At 38.8% G+C, this 23205-nt stretch overlaps 1 long non-coding RNA gene across 1 annotated transcript in view; it reads right to left on the reverse strand.

Moving 5' to 3' along the window:
* Positions 1-10878: 10878 nt before the first annotated feature.
* The window catches only part of LOC138681959 (uncharacterized), a 53881-nt gene continuing 41554 nt past the window's right edge, over positions 10879-23205 (reverse strand). Inside the window, exon 4 of the long non-coding RNA XR_011322198.1 lies at positions 10879-11372. This is a non-coding gene — a long non-coding RNA (uncharacterized lncRNA). The remainder of the gene's footprint in view (positions 11373-23205) is intronic.

Below are 23205 nucleotides of genomic sequence, written 5' to 3' on the forward strand. Positions count from 1 at the left end.
AATTTTGTATTTATTTAAAGAACTCATGTGAATCTTTTAACATTTTAGAGAATTAAATGCAATATTATTTGTCAGACATGATCACAGAACGAACCATGTAGGAATTCTGCATGATTTTTTCGAACTTACTACTCCAAGACAGGACACTTTAGATAAACAGACTTCTCCTTCATGGCAAAATGTTACAGATAAGTACCATTAATAATATATTATATCTGTTTCCTTTATACTTCCTTTTTAAATAGATGTATGCGTTCCAAAATTGTTTTTGTGACTGAAACATGTTGCAGATTTGGAAGGTGATAAATCAAAAGCAGCAAGAACTCTTTAAGCTTAGGGAAGAGGTCAGGAAATCAAGGGTGAAACTAGTGTCTTGTCAGGCTGTCTTAGGAAATGCACATCCTGCAGTTATCATCCTGCAAATTTTACATATGTGCATTGTCCTACTAAATGAGGTTGTGACAAATGCTATAAATAAACACTTCAGGACCAGAATTTATATGTGTAAGGTTCATCTTATCAGATTGTCAAATACATGCACTTTTGACCAAACACACATACATTTTACATCTTTATAGTAACTATTCCTTCCAGATAGCTGTTTTGCATCATCTCGAGGCAATCCTTGGTGCTGTGTACAGAGATTTATATCAGAATCCCTGCATAGATTTCATCTGTGTTTGCAGACTCTGAATTACTAGTTTCCCAAGAGGCCATATTTTCTGTCTTGAGTCTTTCCTGTAAGAACAATTGTCTTGTCTACCTCTATAAATACTCCTTGAAATACTGTACCTGGGAAATCTGAAATGGTCACAGAATATGTCTAAAATTTAATTCAAACTTTGGAGGTCTTCAATGTCATTTCACATCTCTGTGGTACATAACAAGTTTAATAATTGTCTTCTATTACAGACAAATGCATCGATATGAACTTCCAGTAGCCTTTTAATACCTGATTTTGATAAAATGTTGGTTGCTTCTTTTGAATTAAAGTGGCTGGAGGTTAATAGGTTGGGGTTTTAGTATGAACATTTATCTTAGATGTCCCAAAATAGAAAAAGTATATGCACTGTACTGGACAGAGTAGAAATAAATGTTGCAGAATGTTTTTGGCCTGTACGTATATCAAATGGAAACTTCAGTCTGAAATTTTGACTGTATTTAATTTAATTTAAACAAGTATAATTTTAAAGGACTGCATTAAATGTATTTATCTTCCATGGAAAACAGTTTTCCAAGTCTTAAAACAACATCAAGCTTTTTTTTTTTTTTTTTTTTTCAAAACAGATGCAGGGAAGCAAAAATTAGAAAGGAAATACTTGGTTTCTCATTTAGATTTCCCCATCTATCTAAATGTACACACATAATATTAAGTAAAGGCACCTATAGACCAGGAAGTACAAATAATCCTTTCTATATAGGAAATTGCTAGAAACACATTTACTACATTTCCAGTATGATTCAGTCCTGGTGGGTGCTTTGGTTGTTTGCTTTTAAAACAGGTGTTCTTTAAACAGTTAAATTTACCCCTTTGGACTGTTCAGTTTTTTTACAGAGTAGGTGAATATGATAGCTTGACTCCTAATAGTCTAGAGTCTCCAGGGATTTTAAAACATATCACACACTCTAGCTAAAGTAAAAACCAAAAAAGTTCCTTCATTCATGAAATGTGGCCCACAGTAAAATATTTTTTTCTTGTGTTCAGCTGGAATATTATGTGTTTCAGCTTGTGCCCATTGCTTCTTGTCCTGTCCCTGGGCACCACTGAGAAAAGCCTGGCTCTGACCACTCTGCCTTTCCTAGTAAAAACCAGTATTTCTGATACTGAATATTTTTTGCTTCATAAGTAGTTCCTGACAACCAGACTGCCTGGTACCAATTCAAAATATTTATTCTCACCTGACTTAGGACATCTGAGAGACAACTAACTCAGACTTGGAAGCTTACCTGCTGTAGAAAATTGAGGAAAACTGGGAACCTTTGGAAGGAGATTTGTCACAGCAGAGCATAGCAGGCAAGCCTGGACATACCCTGTTCTTTCCACCGACTACATGGGAGCTCCTGTGTGGGACCTGGCTGACATCTGTCCTCTGAAGGGACTGATTTGCAGAAAATGGATTCAGAAATCAATGCATATTTTAAAAAAACTTTCAACTGTACTGGTGTTATAGGTAAGTAGAACCTAACAACATATTTTGAAATCAATTTTCTATAACTCTGTTGATCTCCTTTGCTCTAAAAATTATACGTTAAAAAGAAGGTAAATTACAAGTGCTGTTGCTATGAAGCTAAGTGATTCGCACACATAATTAAATTGCATAATATGGTTTTAAGGTTTAAAGGAGACATGCTGCCATCAGAACTAAATAGAGATATCACAAATATCACAATGATTCAACTTGCAACAGGTTGGTTACAACTGTCACTTTTAGTTTTTCCACAAAAGCTAAACAGTAAGCCTAAACTGACCTGACAGTAACCCTCTAATCCACTTATTTTCTATAGATTAAAGTCATTTGAAGAAATATCATATTTATTCATTTACATTGCTACATTTTAAAGGCTAGATTGAGAAATTATTTTGAGAGAGGAAAAAAATTGCCCTCACAGCTTGCTTTCCTTCAGGGTAGTCTTTATTCAATTAAACAGGACATATTTCAAGCGAGGAAATAAGGCAGAAACTAACAGTCTAGTCTGCAGTTTCTGTCAGATGTAAGATGGTGTGGATTGCGTAGTAACATTCAAAAATCTTTACATTTCAAAAATCTTTAGGGACAGATGTGGCTATGTCCTGTAGTTTATGTGCAGAACGTGTTGCTTCCATGAATAGATTTCCTGTACAGCTTATATATGAATAATCAAGGAAAAAATACAGGAAAGAAGAGTCATTGTCTTCCTTTCCTGTGTGTTTTCTAGCAGACCTTACAATTGATCACAAGATGAGGAAAGGACAGTTAGCAGGGAAAACTTGTAGGTTACAAGAAAATCCTGGGAGAACCACAGCTTAAGTTGACTTTTCACTCAACCTACCAAACTTGTTTAAAAATGTAAGGACTCGGAGAACTAATGACCCAGGTCAGATAAAAAGTCTCTCTCTCTTTCCAAGAGGAAGGCTTTCAGATTGGTATAGAATGATCCATGCTGGAGTAGTCTGAAGAATTTGGGTGTACCTTCCTTTCCAACACAGCGTGGGCAAACAGTAATGTGAAATGCATATATATGGACTTTTAAAAAAGCCCTGCATTTTACTGTGCTTTGTTCTTATAGCTAAGATGAAAAAACCAAAGACACGTAGGAAATAGGAACAGAAGGAAATTCGAGATGTCATTTATTCCATCATCTGTAGATAATGTCATTCTCATCACTGTCTAACATGTTTGTTTATACATACTTTTACTGGGGAAGACTTTACACACTTACTGAATAAATTATTCCACAGACTTAGGACTATTGGCAATGACAATGTTTTTGCTCTTGTCTCAATTAACCTCACTTTCTGCAATACAGACCTCTTATTTCTTATATGAGGCACATAAATGGATTTTTTCTATCCCCTTCCATATTCAGTTGATACATTGAAGACAGTTATCATGTTCCCCTTAGTTTTCTTGCTTTCTAGGCTAAGCCACCCCTGTTCAGTCACCTTCCTGAAGCCCTTTTTCTTTCCGAGATCTGATCATCCTCAGTGTTCTTCTCTGGGGTCTGTCCAACTGGTTCACATCCTTTCTTAATTACACTACCCCAAATAATACTTAGTGCTCCAGCTGAGGCTTCAAGAGCTTCAAGAGGACTTGAAGGATGAGTTAATGTGTTGTGCAGACAATATGCCTCCTAGAGTGCCTTTTTCGCAACACTATTGGCTCACATTCAGCTTGCGCTTCACAATAAGCACAGATCGGTTTTTTTCTGTTGTTGTTAGAAAGCTGCTTCTCAGCCAGCCCTTCCCCGCCCTGTGTTTGTGCAGATGGCAGTTCCTAATAAATACCTCACCTGAAGAAAGCTGCCACCAGCTCCCAAGAGAAACCCAGGAACTGCTGTGCAGACCCAGAAAACCAAGAGTGACTCAAATATTGAGAGAATCACGCTTTTCTACACTGGGAGAAGGATTGAGATCCAGTGTCTCGAAGGATGCCATTCCTACAGAACAGAGAGATGACCCAGTGCAGGCTCCCTGGAGCCATGACAGGGTTGGAAAGAAAACAACAACTGAATTCACAACAGTGAAATGGAACATGGAATCTATCCCTATATTGGGAAATTTTATATAATAAAGTAGCATGTCAAGACATAAAGGGGGTGAGGGGCTTTGGGAAGAGAGAGGTAAGTCTCCCTTCTCTGGAGCTGCCCTTTCACAAGAAGTTCATTTTCAATTCACTTAGTGGTAACAGATTTACTAGAAGAGGCTAAGGGAGCTGCATCCCTCCTTTTCAGCTCCTCTTACACATACACACACACACAGACACATGGAGGTCAGCACAGGACACACTCCGCGTCATGGAAGACAAACTCTCCCCCATTTACAGTTGCTTCCTAGTCAACCTGTGGGCCTGTCATCCACCCTCTCCCTCCCCTTAGCTCCTGTGGCTGAAGTTGTTGTTTGTTAAATGTGACTCTGACAACCTGTCCTTCAGAAGGGTAAAGCAAGTAATTTAAGCAATAATATTTCCTGCATCATGTCAGCTTTTGTAATGATCATGGCCAAAGGAATATTCAAACAGATACAATTCTGTTACCAACATTTTCATTTCCTTTCCCTTTACCGCTTTTTTCCTCCCTTCATCTAGATGTAATAGCTTCATGCCGAAACTTGGTTCTCTGTGGAGCAGATAGGCAGAGGTGAACTTACAAGCCACTGAAGAACAGATTCAACGTTTAAAGTATGTGTAATGGCATTTTTTAAATATAAATTAAAGTGGGAAGGAGGAATAGATTGCTGCCAAATGGTGAAGGCTGCAACTAGTAATGGAAGAATTATTTTCATGCATTTAAGAGAAAGTGCTGAAGTGCTGAAGAGTTTTATAATCTGTTTTATAAAGTACTTGACAATGTCCTTCTAGCATAAACCTGGCCAGAATAATTACTAGATTCCTTGGCTATTTGCAGCAAGTTAAAATAAAAGCTCCTCCTTTCCCTGTATGAAGAGTTGTGATTTCTGCCCCTTCAGAGGGAATGAACTCATTCTCCTCCTGCTCATTCCATCATATGGCCTCCTCCAAGCAGCTGAGGGCCAAATAAAATGCAAGTGTTTTCTGCTTGCGGTTCTTTTTCCCAGAGCTTGAAAGGGCTGCTGGACCCTTTCTCTTCTGCTTCAAATTCGTAATGAGCCTCTGCCAAAGCACAGGTCAGCAGTTTGCCCAAGTTCTTTTCTTTGACTTAATCCTCCTCACAGGCACAGGTCCAGCACCTCATGAAGATCCTCATTAAGTACGTCTGCCCCGTTTCAGTCAGGTGAACATTGTCATGTTGATGAAATAGCCCAGAGGAACTGCTCAGGCATGACTTTATTACTTACACTGAAATACTGCATCTACTAGTCTTGGCAGTGAAGGGTGGTATTTCTCTGAAACTCCCCACTCACCAGATGGACTGCAGCAGCTCCAGCAGCATTTCAGCCGTCTTCTTTTGGAAAACAGCACTGACAACTGGGTCAATAAACAGCTATGAGGCATTTGAGCACATACTCTACTTTTATTGCTCCATTAATGCTGTCTCTGTAAAAGGTACATACGTTTTAATGAATAGCCTGCAAGACATTGCAGAAAAACTCTGACTACCAAATGCATGAACAAACTTTTACATCAGATGTTTGGGACTATTCTTTCAGAGAGGAGCCCTTGCCCTTGCAAATGTTTCAGAAGATCTGGGCAGCCGACTCATGGTATGTAGCTCTGTCTGACGGTGGCAGAAATATCACATCAGAAGTGTCCTCTCTGACTTGGCAGAAAGCTGCCTGGTGTACTAGGACACCTTATACAGTAACAAGGGGTGGAGTGCTCACACATCTTTTTTCTTCAGCTGGCTTGCTTGTGGGAGTGGGAAGACCTGTAGTTTCATCTGTTGCCTCCCTTCGGGGGATGGTCAAAGGTAATGGCCAGGTGCAGGTTTTTTCCTGAGCATGATTATAGTGCTTTCTGCAAAGCAAGGATTATGTTTCAAAGCCTCTTTTTTGAACGCTGTGTTAGAAACTTAGAGGTATACAGCAGGTACAGAATCTCAAAGGGACTATTACAGTTATTTCAGTTGTGGAGGTGATAGAAATTCAATTTTCTGATCTCCCAGCATTTTCTGCAAATTTATTGTGGGTGTATCTAACTGGGACTAAAGTACAAAGCGTCAGTACCTGGGAATGGGGAAAAACATTTAACAGTGGTCATAGATGTAGCAAGAGCTGAAAAGATGTCCTTGATGTGAAGTTGGTTAAATACTGGCAATTTACCTATTTCTTCCGGAAACAAAGTTTTCTCCAAAATACTGAAGTGTGTAATCCAACAGGAATAAACTGGATTTTCCCAAAGCAGTTGAGCCCTTTGATCACCTCTCTTCAGCGCTCCCATCCCCCACCAACAGGATAACACTACTTGAACTCTGCCTTAATTTTCAAAAGCCCATAATTATACCCAGTTATGTTATTTACTTCTTAATACACCTTGACAAAGCTATACTCAGTCAAGAGCAAGACTTTCCCAAGCATGCAAAAAGTAATTTCCTTTCAAACACCCATGGAATGAAATCCCCTAGAAATAACTAAGGTCCAGGATACAGCAAACAAAGCCAGGCAAAAGCAGGTCCTTCTTTCTCATGGCTAGAGGTCCCTTCACCTTGACTGAATGCTGGAGGACATGGTTTATTTCTTTTTCTAGATTTCCTGCCTATTAAGACCCCCTCATTAGTGAGAGAAACCTACTGAGCAATGAAACCACTCCAAAAATGAGTGTTTACTGAAAAAATTGGCCAAGAAATCCTGGGCAGGAACTGCAGGGTGGCCTTCTGCACTAGCTCTGCCCTTCTCAGCAGGGGAGCTGGGTAAGCTCCTTTTTCATGCTGCTAATGAAACCCAGGTGAACTGTATCTTTTTACAATTCTGTCTGACACTGGTCACCTAAGCAAAAAGGCCCCAAGCATCCCAGCTTTTTTTGCATTCACTAAAGAGAATGGCAGAAGCGTGGTCAGAGCAGAGCATCCTTTGGCTCGCAGCTCTACACCATACGGAGCTATTTCCAGCAAAGTCATGAACGGTAGTTTTAAAAGTGAGTGTCTGCATCTCCTGCAACAACCGCTACTGTCTAACCTCAAGATACCTTCCAAGAAAGAACTGTACTTTTATATTTAAAAATTAAACAGGCCTGACTAACTGTCCAGTAAAGTGAAGATGGGTTCTCTTGTTCAAGGAAATGCTGGATGCTGAAAATCCCAAGGTCTATATTTCTGTTTCTGCTACAGGTTTCTTCCGCAACTATTGTTATTTATACCTCAGTAAGACCCCAGGCAGGAGTTAAAGCTCCGTTATTTTAGGTACAGCACATTCAACAAAAAGATGACTCATGCATCAAAGAGGCTAAGTTCATCGTGACAACAGTGTTCTTGTGGTTAATTGTGAATATTTCACTTTATCTTCCATGAAAAATAGAGACAATAACACTGCCTCCTGGTATGTATTTTGAGGCTAAGAAGCGTAATTCATAAATGTTTGGCAAGTGCTTGCTTTTCAAGGTGCAGCGTACTAAAGTATAAAGTAATGCACAGACTTTTCCTCCAGAGCAAAATAAGCATTGTAAAGAAATTGTGTAGCACATGTAGCTGTTGCAAAATAAGCAACTGTAATATTTTGGAATTTTTTCCACACAAATACTGAATAATATTGTGTTCTTTAAATGACCCCAGGGTGTTATGGTAACTGAGACCACATTCTTTCACAAGTCATCACGATGCTTTGTTTTATTAATAATTATACTACAATGTTCGGTAAGTTACAGTAATGCTGGAAATCTCTGTCTCTTGTACACGCTCACTGTTAGATCATCAGTTTGACAGTGAAATACCCCAAATCCCAAACCAGCTCAGAAATACATGTCTTTCAGCAGACATTAAAATTACTTGGTCCTTAACCAGGTCTCTCTGGCTTATCAACAGCCAAAATTTCACAGCAGATGTGTCTGCTATTTAAGACTTCTGTTTGCCAAAGTGTTCTTCTGGCTGGGATCAACCCCTTGGGTCCTGTGCTGGAAAACTTGCCAAAAAGAGGGGGGCTTGTACTACATTTGGATCTTTCTGTCTTTTCCTCAGTTTTCATTTGTAGCTTGATCTTCTCTCCTGAAAAAGGTCAAGGACATGACAGTGGAGATAAACAATTATAACACACGATGTTCATGTGACATATTTACATAATAAATATATCTTCTCACAAGTTCAAAATCTGCCATACTCTAAATGTAATTATGGAGGAGAAGAAATTTGAAGCAAACTTGTTCTCCTTTATGTTAAGCTATTACACATCCAGTCACTAAATGTAACAATACAGGAAGCAGCTGCTATAATAACCTGTCCGGTATTTTTTTCTTTCTGTTTTTTTCTTTTAATTGGGTAGTACTGTAAGACCTTCTACATTCTCTGATAATTTTCCTTGCAAAGTATTTCCACATCAATATTCTCCACATGGTAGCAAAGTGGTTGCAGGCCTGTGCAAAATAAAAAAGTGATTGATAGTGTATTGTATGGCTAATCCAAAGCTTACTGAGGTCGATGCAATTCTTTGCTTTGGCTTCTGTTGGTTTTGGGATCAGACTCTACAGCAGCGCTTGAGAAATCTTAAAAGTCAATTTTAAATAGGAAAGATGCACTGCAAGCCAAACAATTTATTCAAAAAAGAGAGAGAGAGAAGAGCAAGGCAGAGATTATTCTTGTCTCCATGCTGCAGACTGTGGAGAAACAGTTCTGTTCATAGTGTTGATTTATAAATAACTTCATTGCCAATCCCCAAAATCTAAAAAAAAAAAAATTAAAAAAAAAAATCACAGGAAGCAATACTAAAACCATGAAGAAATCTCACACCTTCTGAGGCAATAAACACTGTGAAGTCTTAAACACATGATACTGTGGTTTTAGAATTTAGAATTTCTCCCTTTTTTGTAATTCCCATTAAATTAGCAATTTTGGACACCGAAAAGCACTTTAGAACTCATATGTGTTTTGAGATCCAAATTTCCATTGTGTACTTAATTTATCCCAACATTCCTTATTGAAAGCAACAAGATAACTGGATCCCACTATCTGTTCAGCTCATGTCAGTGATTCTGCTCTTCCTTTGCTTTATCTGGCTGTATTTTCTGAGACCTGTTTCACATTAAGTGGAGAACTCCTGCCTTTGAAAACAGCTACTGAAGGGCTTAAAAGTTCATTCTGGCAAAGAGTGATTCAAAAGCAGATTTCTGTGTGTTAATGGACTCTTTCTTCCTCTTAAGAAGACAGTGGAGCATAGATTTTCTCATCCCACATCAGATCAGTGATACCGTATCTTGTCTCTAACAGCGGCCAGCTACGGGTACATCTGACAAAAACACAAAGGGCAATCAGAGCCGCATGAACCCACTGAGAACTTTCCCCTGGCTCTGGCCACCAAGAATTTGACTTATCTTTTAAAGCTTGAGGATTTTATGCTTTTAACATTGTGGCCCTCAATTCTGTGTGTTGATTATATTTTTTTAAATAATTTTTAATCCGCTTGTTCTCAGATTCATTGGAAATCCCTTACTGCTGTAATACAAGAGGGAATAAATATGTTAGTTACCTCTTCCAGAAGGTTTTGTATGTTTTTCTTCAGTCTCACCTTATGTATCCAGGCTAACAGGAAACAGGTCCAATCTCTTTGATATTTCCTTCACCTAAAAAAGTCTATAGAAACCACTTTAGAATTTCACAGCAGTGTCACATGCCTTTGTATAATTTTATCTCTGTGAGCACTACACAAAATGTCATGACTAGAACTGAAAATAATATTCCAGCTAGGAAAATCTTCTTTATTTGTCCAGTGGCACTGTAATCTCTTCCCTTTCACAAACTCATTTTATTTCTTACCGGGTTTGTCTGGCATTACGCGAATGTTATTGTGAGTCAGTTCATTTCCCAGCCTGAACTTTCTCACTACTTTGAAAGGGTTTTCAGCCATCCTGAGTTTTGATTGATTTTGAATGATGTGTGTCACCACTTCATTACTCCATGAGCTTTGCCAGCTTTGAAAAGCAAACAAACAAAACGTATAATCAATTGTAGGATTCTTAAGGCACTCTGCTGCTAATTATCATGTAGCACTTTTCTCCTCAGGAAAATGATGTTTAAATTATATCACATTTCTTCAAATTTTATATTTTTTCCAAAGGCATACTCTTTGGCAAAAGGAAGACTGTAACTCCTGCATGTGATTTAAAGGATAAACAAAAAGGGGGAAAAAATCTGCTGGTTCAATAAAATAATTCTGCCAGAGGAAAACCATAGCTAATGTCAGATTAGTGTCAAAGCCTCCCTGTGCTACTTGTGCCTTGCCTTCCTTGAGGCTACCTTTCACAGAGGGATGGTAGGCTCTCACCAGCAGCCTACCTCCCACTTTAATTCCGTGTTTTTGAACAATGCTTCCCCTCCTTGCCTGTAGTAACTCATGACCGACATAGCAATGCATAAATCAAGTGGAGAAGGAATCTTTAATTTCTGAGTAATTGCACTGAGAAGTTAAAATGTAAGCTAAGTGCAGGATGTCTCTCATGGCATCCCATGCCAGCAGCTCCCTTCCGTATGGCATGGAAACTATCCAGGTCTCCTTTTCCAAAGAAAATTGCCACCTTTTGTTCAAACATGAATATTAATCAGTTTTACAGTCTATATTGTGTATCCTAATAAATGCAACAATGTAATCACTGTCAACAAATCTATGTAAAAATTATTTACTGAAGATTATTTATACATCAAAAGTTGTTGCAGGAAAGCTCACCTGTTCAGATTTACCAAGATGAAAGGCAAACCAACATTACGTACATAGGGTGTAACAATATCAACCACAGTTACTGAGTAATACCACCATATGACAAGCTGCAACCTTTTCTAATCCTAACCCATGCTTGGAGAAAACACCAGTCTCTCAAGAGGACAATTGACACTGTGATATTTAACAGCTATGCAATTAGATATTTATTACATCTAATAGCTCCCAGCTACCTATTAAGAATGTATATATTTCACTTTATTTATTACTCTTGAGCATATGTTTTTAAGCATGTGTATATACATGTCCAGAAAAAATAAACACATCTTACCTGAATCCAAAATTTAAGGTAGAGTTCCCTGGGACATTAGAGCTATCATTATCGAGTGCTGATACTTGAAATCTGGAAAATAATATTCAACAACTGTTAAAACTACACCCAACATTCAGTAGTGGATTCAGAGACCTAATTTTCTTCACTCATGTTCAGAGGAAAATTGGTCTTGATGTCTTACAGGCTTTTATTTTAGTATAATCTGTATTTAAAAGCTGGATGGAAAAACAAACTTTTGGTGACCTCTAAATTGTAACATACATTTTAATTTGTTGAAATTAAATTTTCTTATGAAATCATGACAGAACAGTTATTTTTGTAGGTGTATTTCTTGTTTTGTTGTAAAATAGAAGCTGACTTCATTTTCCATGCTCGAACTCCGAAAATGGCCACATTGGAGACTGCAGTCAAACTGCACATCAACCTAAATCTTAAACAAGCATTCAATTATGCACTGGCCAACTTGATTTCACCACAAATCACATTGCTTTCTGACAAACGCTGCCAGAGCAAAATTAAAATAACAGAAATGGAGATTATTTTAGCAGTACTGCCTTTACAATCAAAATTTTTACAATCTCGATAGTAGAGATTAATATAGTATAAATTAATGTGTTTGGCTTTATAGTAGAAGGGTCATATCTTGGATCATAATCTTTCTTTTGAAGAAAATCCTGCCTTTTAGAAACCAAATATGTAATAACTGTAACTTCTTATCTGACTTTTCTGAGCTAATCATGTTTCCCATCATCCCAGAGTTGATACAATGTCTGCTCTTTGTTTTCTAAGAAATATCTGAATGTTTCAAATTTTGTGGTTCTTCTGAGCAAAAGTGAAATGAAAGGAGTTACACTTTATCTCAAACGTTCTCATGCTGAGACGTAGTAAAGAATACAGTGAACTTTTTGTTGTCCAAAATTTCTAACCAAACTTAGTTAGCTATATGAAAAGAAAATCCTACCTCAAAACTGAACCATAGGTTTCATGCAGAGTTCATGGGTTATCTAGTGAAGTTCTTTTTTATGGCTTACATCTTCTTTTATGCAGCAGATTGGATTATAGCAAAGATTTTGTCCAGCTTTAACATTCACTGTTATTTTTGTCTTCCAAAACTGAATTCCACAGCTGTCAAGAAAATACTGTGCGTGCAGCAAAGGTCTGACTTTTAGAGGTAATGGATCCAGTGAAACACAAAATTCAGGTCTACACAGCACCGCACGGTGCTGGTTATGCATTTTAGCAGAGCTGAACTCTCATTCCAAGTCACATCCATCAAAAGTCATTGTATTGGGAGTATGCCCAGATAAACACATTTTTTGTTGTTTGAGACCACCAAGTCCCACAAGTTGAACGTGAGAATCAGTATATTGCCTCCCACCCCAAATCCTTGCCCTGGTGCCTGCATCTCCCCATTGCTGGTGCGATGCCTCCACCTCTCTCCTCTTCCTCATGACCGTCCCATCTGCCTGCCAAAACCCACTGCGGCCACGGCCACAGCAGCCCGTACTCTCAAGGGTTGCGTCCCTGTGCATTTGGCACAATCCCCAAAATATTTGTCTCATGGGTTAACATTTAAGTGGCTTAATGTGTCCACAGTTTTTCAGTGCATGTGCAAAACTGAATGTCTTCAGCATTTAAGCAGCATGCTGCATGTCTAATGTATGTGCTGCTATTTTTAGTGAGATCGGATTATATGCTATTCAGCTTAATAATAAACATTAGTACTTGTTAAAGGGAATAGAAACATTGGAATTCTGCTGTGTTTTTAACTAATTTTTTGGCTCGCTCTCTGCAATGTAGCGGGTGATGGAAAATCATAGCACGCCAATGGCACCGTAACAATTTCCTCTACAGCAGTGGGCTTCTACATGACATCCTGATGTGGACGCAATGATAATCTGCAACCAAAACATTATCTGAAAAGCAAAAACTGCTGTGCAGACCTAACTTAGAAGTTAGGAAACTTACTGTTTTCCTAACTTCTTTCCCAGTCTTATGAAATATTCTTTGAAAAAAGGACATAAACGGCAAGAGAGAAACAATGCACAAGATTCTGTAAAATAATTTGATGTTAACATAACATCAATACCTGAACAGAGAAAGACCACAACTGAGTGTGAATCCTATTTAATGAAAATGTAGGCCCAATTCAAAATCTATATATTTAAATATATCCATAGTGATTTTGAAATAATACAAACCCTTAAATTCTCCAGTCCTCTCCTGACATGTTTTTATTTTTCTTTCTATTGTTTTGATTTTAAAAATATACAAATAATAGGCTAAAATTTGTGCTGCTCTTACAGAGAAATTGCCATGTTCAGAAAAAAAAAACCCAACAAAACAAACATGATTATGGAGATGGAAAAGTAACAGACATTCAGCAAGTCAAAAGAAGCAATTAAAACTCACAGGAGGAAAACGAAGGCAGGAAATAGGCCTATAAATTTAATGCTCATCAAATAATGTAAAGAAATGAGAGGGGTTTGAGCAGCCATGATACAAAAAAATAATGCAACTGTGAGAGCTAAAGGTGAACTAAAAGAAGCCAACAACAACTCATATGCAAAGAGTACATTGTAATGGCTACCGAAACCTGCAAACCAAACAAACCATTATCTATCTATACTGGACATTGCTCATTTTAATAAACGAGAAAAAATATGAGCTATTGAAATAATCAGTAAAAAGGGATATGTAACAAACTGCATAGAAAATGTAAAAATTTGCAGAGGAAAATATACAGTCTAAATATTACTGTCCTGTCAATCTAACTATTAAATAAATAAATATCCACGAGCAGCATGCATTTGTAAAGGATAAGCATCTGAAGATAAATCATATAGGCACAATGGCACACAGAGGAAAATCTCTGCAAGTTGTAAGAGCAAGGTAATTCTGGGAACACAAAAAGGCATGATGCTGAATAATTCCCCAAAGTTAAAGCAAAATGAAAAAAAAAAAAAAAAAAACCAAAATGAGAAAAATGAAGTTGGGGTATCTCCAGACTGGATGAGCAATTGAGTGTGATTTTTTTAGAAGTATGATCTTGGGCCTATATGTCTGAAATCTATATAAGGTCAGCATCCAATATTTGAGTCTTTCATTGGATCAGACTGTTTCACTCAACTCTCAACAGCTGCCAGAAATCTTTGTATATAATAGGTTTTGCCTTGTTATTTTGGTTTGCTTTGTTTTAGAGATCTGTAGGTGTTTATTATCATTTCCTCCTGTGACTCCAGTCTGCTGCGCTGATACGCCAGCGATGAGTGAACTCAAAACAGTAGGGTGAACTGCATAGATCAAATATTTTGCACATAATGAGCTCTTTTTATAAGACAAGCTGTTGCACCTCCTGTGTATATGTTCTTATTTCTAAATCGGTCAAAAGCACGTATAGCACACTGTAGAGTCTGAGAGCTTTTCAGTTTGAGGCATGCAGAAACTCTGAGCCTTAGCTGGCTCAGCGAAGGATCCAGGCTGTGAAATCCACTGGAAAGTGCCAAAATGAAGCATGTGCTGTTTGACCTACCTCAAAGGGACAGGGGATATCAGGAACATGTCTGCATCATACGGTGGGGATCCCAGGGGCGACTTGACAGATGAGCTACGAGCAGGTGCGGTGAGGACCCTCCAGTAGCCCCTTAGATGAGTCCCAGCTCCCTTGCAGAAGTGGTTTCCCCCAGCTGGGGCTGAGAGCCATAGGTGAGGTAATGCACAAAGAACTCCTGTCTCTCTTTCCTTTTGGATGCTCACTAATGACTTCATATAACTGGATGATTCATAGTGACTTTCTTAAAAACTTGGTGGAACAAGAAGTTAGGTCGATTTAGAATTGTATGGAAACACACATATTGAACAAACTGCTAAATGGACCATGCTAACAGCTCTCCTGTTCCCTCTCCTCAGTAGTCTGACCATAACTTGATCCTTTGTGAGGTACTAGTGCTGCCTGCACCTCCTGGGAAATTAGTGAGAGGTTTAGGTCTAACCCCATCATCTACAAGGGCTGTTATGTATAGAATCATGGAATCATTTAGGTTGGAAAAGAACTTTAAGATCATTGAGTCCAACCATTAACCTAACACTGCCAAGTCCACCACTAAACCACGTCCCTAAGAACCACATCTACACGTCGTTTAAATACCTCCAGGGATGGTGACTCAACCACTTCCCTGGGCAGACTGTTCCAATGCTTGATAACTGTTTTGGTGAAGAAATTTTTCCTAATATCCAGTCTAAACCTCTCCTGGCACAACTTGAGGTGTCCTATCACTTGATATCTGGGAGAAGACACCAACACCCACTTTGCTACAACCTCCTTTCAGGTAGTTGTAGAGAACGATAAGGTCTCCCCTCAGCCTCCTTTTCTCCAGACCAAACAACCCCAGTTCCCTCAGCTGTTTCTCATAAGACTTGTGCTCCAGGCCCCTCACCAACTTGGTTGCCCTTCTCTGGACACACTCCAGCACCTCCATGTCTTTCCTGCAGTGAGGGGCCCAAAACTGAACACAGGACTCGAGATGCAGCCTCACCAGTGCCCAGTACAGGGGGACGATCACCTCCCTGCTCCTGCTGGCCACACCATTTCTGATACAGGCCAGGACGGTATTGGCCTTCTTGGCCACCTGGGCACACTGCTGGCTCACATTCAGCCGGCTGTCGACCAGCACCCCCAGGTCTTTCTCCGCCGGGCAGCTTTCCAGCCCCTCTTCCCCAAGCCTGTAGTGCTGCGTGGGGTTGTTGTGACCCAAGTGCAGGACCCGGCACTTGGCCTTGTTGAACCTCATACAACTGGCCTCAGCCCATGGATCCAGCCTGTCCAGATCCCTCTGTAGAGCCTTCCTGCCCTCCAGCAGATCAAGACTCCCTCTCAACTTATCCGCAAACTTACTAAGGGTGCACTCGATCCCCTCGTCCAGGTCATTGATAAAGTTATTAAAGAGAACTGGCCCCAGCACTGAGCCCTGGGGAACACCACTTGTGACCGGCCACCAACTGGAGTTAACTCCATTCACCACAACTTTTTGGCCTGGTCATACAGCCAGTTTTTTACCCAGTGAAGAGTACACTTGTCTAAGCCATGACCAGCCAGTTTCTCCTGGAGAATGCTGTAGGGATTCTACCCACAGCAGATTCTAGATGTTTGCTACCTGCCTGGAGAAGAAAAGCCATCCACTTTTCAGACATGTTTGCTGAGCATATGCAGTTAATCTGTATTACGCAGCAGCTCTGACAAGACTGGCCTATGTAAATCGACCCGCAAGTGTGCAGTCAGTTCAGCATATTTGGACGTGACAAGAATTGCAGGAAATGTACAGATCACCTGCAAGTTATTGAGCAGCATATCCAAAGTGTCCCGCATCTGGCTTGCTCCACGTACATAGTGAATCTACAGGTGCTCAGTGGGCCAAGGCTGTGTCTGAGTTCCACCACCCTGGCTCCTCAACTGGGGGTCTTTTGCCAACAGTCCATACTCACAGCCAGAGGAGTATGGGCCCAAACAAAATGGAGAGAAGAAATTCTGAGGTAAATTGGATGCTCCATTTGGTTTGCTAAATCTTACAAGAGAGGCAAATGCTTAACCCTCTGATCAGACTTTTCTTGTCTCCTTGTTTCACTTTTATGTGTTTATAAGCTTGCACTTGTGCCAATGCATACATGGCCAGTCTCCACTCCCACACAACACTCCTTCTGTCACCTCAGCACTTCTGTCCTCCCCACCTCTCTATTACTCTGAGTAAATGCTTTGTAGATGCTTAATATGCTTTGTATATCTGCTCTTTACAGAGCACAGACTGCAGGCAGAGGCAGTGCTGCAGAGGAAATTCAGGCTTAGCTGCAGCTAAACAAACAGGACTGAAGAGAGCCCTGAAAAGCTCACAAACTGCAGACTGAAATGGGAGCAGTTGTTTTAAGGCAAGGATTACAACTTGGGCAGGGGGGGGTGTCAAGAATTCAGCGATGACCAGTTGGAATCAAGTTAAAACAGATTTGTAATCTATGGGCTTTCTGAACCTTGCAAGTGGCAGGAAAGAGGAAGGTGTTGAATTGGGAAAGTAGGTGTAGTATCAGCAAAGAAAGTGATGACAAGTCAAAGGTCAGCCTTTCTTATTGAAGAGCTGCAGTCTGTGGGACCGAAGTACTTGACAGGAGAAAATGGTAGGCAATGGGGCAGAAAATGTCTGAATTTGAGGTTGGAAAGACATATTGGGATGGAACAGTAAAGGGGCATAGTGGAGTTTGGGAAGAAACAGAGTCAGAAGGTGAATGAGATCATAAAAAAGTGAAATTCAGTTTCTCTCCTTGCTGAAATTTGTTGCCTTTTATTGAAAAATCAAATGCTTTGAAAATCAAGACATTTCCTGCTTTTAGACCGAGAACTAAAAAACCCCAGAGCTTCTTTATTTAGCAATGCTGTATCTCTGTCTCAGCTGCTTCATTTATCTTCTGTGACCCAGCTTCACTGTATCATCCCATGATGTGCAACAGTGGCTCACCAAAAGGCTCATAAAGCCATTAGGCTTGAAATGAGAGGGAAAGTGGAGTTCTGGAATAACTTTCCATTTGGCGAACTGAAGGCAAGTACCCTAGTGAGTTTTAAGAGGTGCTTTGATACCCTTGTGTTTGTGAACGTGAGTTTACAGCATTTTCATTTCAATGGGTTCAGTGAGTGTTTTCCTGGACTCAGTAAGTACTTTCAGATTCAGATGCTAATGATCCATGAGAGCACCATGCATCAGCCCGAAATGCTGTCAGGCCCACAGAAGGACTAAAGATCATGAGAAACTAGAAATACAAATCAGCTGCCCTGATGGGTTATATCTAAATAGAATAAAAATTTAGTTTTTAAAAACATTTTGGGTCTTGCATTTTTGTAGGAAATTAATGGGATTTTTCAGGAAAAATTTATATTTCTACACGTGTTTTCATTGCCTTCTGAGTCAGAAGACACACAAAAAAGAAAGAATCCTCCTATATCATCTAGTTCTCCTCATTTCTGCATAAGTGTTATTTTTCATTTCAGGAAAAGGAAGCAAGAATGAGGATGTTACACTGAACACAGCAGACACCAGGTAAATGTAAACATTATTCTGGAATTTGCCAACAGCAACATGCTTCACCACTTGACTGATTGATGTCATACCCATGTAGCTGAGCTTTGTAAAGACTCCTTTACGGCCCACAGATGTGATTTTGTGTTGACATCACTGAAACATCAAATTGCAAGGCAAGGCTGTGAAGGCCAGCACAAAATCTAAATCAACCATATCTTCGACAGAAATGTACCACTGAAATAGATTGCTTAAGTTGTTAAAGTTTAGCTTCAGCTAAATCACCACAATATGCCACTGCAAGAAAAGCAGCCTAAGATACCTTGCAAGGTACAATGAGGTGCAAAATTACATCTACTCACGAAATTAAGAAAGTTTCCTTGGAAAAAGCAACCTCTCTGAACAAGTGGTATTGGTTAAACACAATATCCTAAAGAATGGTGGAGTAGAGACTCAAAATTTACAACAGTAATATATTGTTAATGACAATTTACAACTTTTAAACATTTTCTGGGCTTCGTGTTGGAAACACAGGTGATTTTCTTAGCTATTAGTTGTAACAAACAGATAAAAGGTAGATTGGTAGATTTTTGTTGCTCCTTTAATCTATGAGTATTTATCTACAAGTGTTCAACACTTGCAAAAATACATTAATGGTAGCGACAGGTTCAAATCCCAAATGCAGGTTCTGTTAATAGGACTGTCCCTGTACACACCATTTGCACAGAAAAAAGGTTCTGTAGAAATACCTAAGATCTAACTTTGCAAAAAATGGGCATATTTCAGTTACTAGACTATAGTCTGGCCAAAAGCACTATCACAAACCTTAAATACTTCCAGTCCTTCTACGTGACTTTTTTCCAGCATGTATCCAAAAGATTTTTTTTAAACACCTGTGTCTTAGTATATAAAAGTGACAACATAGTGTTAAGCTTGTGTTGCTCAATTTGCCAATTCACTTACCATGTGACAAAACATGCCAAACAGAGATCCGAAGGGATTCATTATTTCAAAATTCCCATCAAAGGAAATAGGAAAATATTAGTCTTAGAGTAAGGAGGAACTTCAGTGTGAATTGTGAATGATGAAATCGAGATACTGGCATTGTGTTGTGTTAGCACAGCCAAATAAGTGAGCATATGAAATAAAAAAGTAAGTGGAATAGTCTTTTCCAATATTTCTCTCCTTTTGCAGTTCAGTTCTTTCAAATTTATATTAGCTTATCCTTTCGAAATCATTCCTAACCACTACATAGGTATTTTTCTCTCCAGACAAAATTAATTCGTACTGAGTGGCATTTCAACAGCCCTTGAGCAGATGTTTTTAGTTTTAAATGGAGCCTGCAAACTCAAAACTAATTTGCTGAGATTTTTTCACCATAGAAGGGAAGTTAATAAGTGTCTGTTACAGCACTCCTTTCACCTTCAGTCAATTGACTGTTTTACAGTGTTTGTAGCCCCCATGTAACAGTAGTCTTACATGTTATAAATCTCAAAATTTAGTAACAATTCACTTTGACATATCATATGAAATTTAATGCTTGTCTTTTTTTTTTTCCTAGAACATGATAAACTTTTTATGGTATCATTTTATCTGAACCACTGGCCAAAAAAATTGGCATAAAATTTATTTAAACTTGCTTTTGCTTTAAAATAACTGAAAGACAACTGTGCCATGATAAGCCACTGGAAATCATATTATTTGCTATATCAGTAATGAGACCTAATAATCGGATTACTATGTCTACAAATGACCTTTCAAAGTATTCCTGAAAAAGACATTAGTCCTTCTAATACAGGTAGACCAAGAATTAATTCTTCATTTAATATTGTTTGTGTGCTTGAAGTGAAGCATGCCAAACTTCTTGGAATTAATAATAATAATTAGTGGGTCTTATTCTAACATCTTGCTAGCCCTTTATCTATACCACAACTTCCAAACCACTCTGTTCAGCAACAAAATAGCATGCTGAGTCCACACACCTGCTGATCTATAGGCATACATTTGATTTTGTGTATAGTTGTAACACCATTGGATTGCCCTTGTGTGTAAAGCTTATGATGAGCAATGTTTGGTGTTTCCAGCTTCACTGAACTAGAATACTGATGTCCAAATTTGAGGGGCTGGGTTTTGGACCACAATGAGAATCTTTCCTACATTCAGAGCCTCCACTGTAGGGAAAAAAAAAACCAAAACAATTTTCATCTGACTTTTAGCTACAGATATGATGATTTAGTTTGGCTCTTCTCTGGCCAAAGGGTGGAGACTGTTGCACTCTGATGCCTCACTGGTATGTGTGATAGAGATGATAATCCATCACACTTCTAGTGAATAAATGACAGACTGCTCATTGCTCTGTGCCTTGTAGATCTACCTACAGCAGATAATAAAATTCAGATGTGTTTACAAAGCATTAGTCTAATTGGAAAAAAACGGTCTGCTGGTAATGACCACCCACAGTATGAGGCAATGGAGACACAGGCTTCTGTCAGGATTAGCACAACACATTGGCCAGAGTATTAGGGACTGAGAAGAAGGTCTAAGGAACTGAGCAGTACTTTTCCCAGTATAGGTCATTCCTGAAGAACAGAAAAGCAGTAATTGATACTCCAGTTGTTAATACTAATGCTACACATAGGCAGTAGATAAGGCAAATTCTGCTATTGTGTTTAGCAGCATGTGGCACTTGCTCTCTTCTCCCCCCCTATGGGTATAATATTAATTGACAAGATCAGCACTAAAGAACTGGGTCTGGATATGCCCAACCTGTAGCAAATAAGGCTGTAAATCTGATATTTAAAAAAAGCAGGAGCATGGAACAAAAGCTTTTAAGAATACATGCTACAAATAAAAAACCAAAAACAACAAAGTAAATGTTTTTAGATAACTATGATAATTGAAAAATGTTTGCTCAAATGTATTTGGGAATGCAGGTTACATAAGGAACTACCCTACATCTATGCTTTTATTAAGTGTTAGACTTTTTTTTAAGGATGTTTCTCTAGTTTCCATAATTCAAATACAGATTGTGACTCCATACTTAAAGCTTGGGCCTGTATTCTGATACCTTTACCGAAGTTAGATCCTGTCTTACTCTTCAGTTAACTTTCAGTAGTTTCAGTGGGACTGTTCATAAGGTAAAGGTGACTGGATGTGGACCTCTAACATGAGGACGTACCTTCTATATGGGTAGGTAGGTCTTGCTGTTCTGTGAGAACGTCAGTGTCTTTTAAGGAAGTATCAAGTACAAGTTGCGGCTCTTCATCAGCTTGCACAGGTTTTCAGGCAGGGATATCTTAAAAACTTTTATAAATTATTAAGGAAAGATCTGCTCTTTTTTTCTGTGAGTTGGCCAAACCTCAGCAGCACTTCTGCAAGCTCCAGATGCTGTTATGCCCAAAATTTCAGTGCACTGGATTCCCGTAACTAGAACCTGCTCAGACATGAGTAACACACTCTCTAACAGCTTTCTAGTCCATAAGCTTAAAGAAACAACTGTCTCACCTAGCAGCATTACATACTTTGCTCCAAATGTTACTTTTAAAAAAATATATAAAGGGGCATGGTAATTTTTGGCAAGCTTTTTGAGACTTATTACTCCTGTCAATTGCAGACTGTGGGAGTTCTTGAAGTAAAAATTAGGCAGCTCAAGAGATGCATGGCAAAACTCCTAATGATGCTCTGCAGTCCTCCACCATTTTAAGAAAGGAACCTTTTTTCTGTCTCTCAAAGTTGGAATTAAAACAGATTTATAATCAAATCTGTTTTAATTCATATACCAGGAAATATATTTGAACTTCAGTTAATTTAATTTCAGAAGAAAGGACTAAAATAGTAAAAAATGCGATCACTTAATAACAGAAATGAGTGGGCCAGATCCTTTATTCTGATACATTTTAGACTATGCATCTGATGCATCTGTGTTAAGCCAGTCTAGGTTTGCTTCTTTGTCTTCACTGCAATCTGGCATAACATAGAGCACCTCACAAGAAAATCCCACAGAACCAAAAAGAACCATCCCTGCACTGAGTTCCAGCAGCATTACAGCTGTATAAAGATGAGCTTTAAGCCACCTGAGCATGTAACTTAAGACAGTAGCATGTGGTTTAACTGCACTGCAAGACCTTGCCAGAAACCCATAGGCTTGAAGACTGCACAGTCTTCCTGGGGCCATAAATACAATTGTAGCAGCCACATTAATACCACCAACAGCAGTACTGACACCCGTCATTAACTTGCAGTTTTATTGAGGAATGAATGTTCAGGTGTGTTCATGGAAGTTAAGGGTTGTTCATGTACTGATCATTTGCTATTTTGTTTTAAACTTTTTTAACTTTCTCAAAGTTTATTGCTGGGAGCTGAGTTTTCTTTTTCTTGAGATTCACATTATAAATATGCCCTAAAAATGGTATCATTGGCAACATGCCTGATTGGAAAGACCATGAATTACATAAAACAAGAACTTACTGATGTTGTAATCTTTGTCCTCTCATTCTCTGCTTGAGAAATAATCTCATCATGGTGTTACTGCCATATCAAAACAATGCAGTGGGTTTTCCCATTTGATTTTCATTGGAGAGTTATGATTACAGACAAAAGGCAAGTGCTTTAAAATGTTTAATATAAAATACATGGTGTTTGTTTTAAAAAGAAGAGATAAGGGAAGACGTTTATTGAGCAAATGCTGACTGAGTCTTGGTATTAAACACCAGGTGATCTTCTTAAACACAGTTAAATCCCCAAGTCTGCAAAACTGATGCAATATGGGGGTATCTAGGGGAGGGAGACATTTACATTCACTGCTGTTTTACTGTGAAGGGTGGGATCAGAAGTCCATAGTTAATAAC

This window comes from Haliaeetus albicilla, chromosome 25 (genome assembly GCF_947461875.1).
Source record: "Haliaeetus albicilla chromosome 25, bHalAlb1.1, whole genome shotgun sequence".
In the NCBI taxonomy this organism is placed as follows: domain Eukaryota; kingdom Metazoa; phylum Chordata; class Aves; order Accipitriformes; family Accipitridae; genus Haliaeetus; species Haliaeetus albicilla.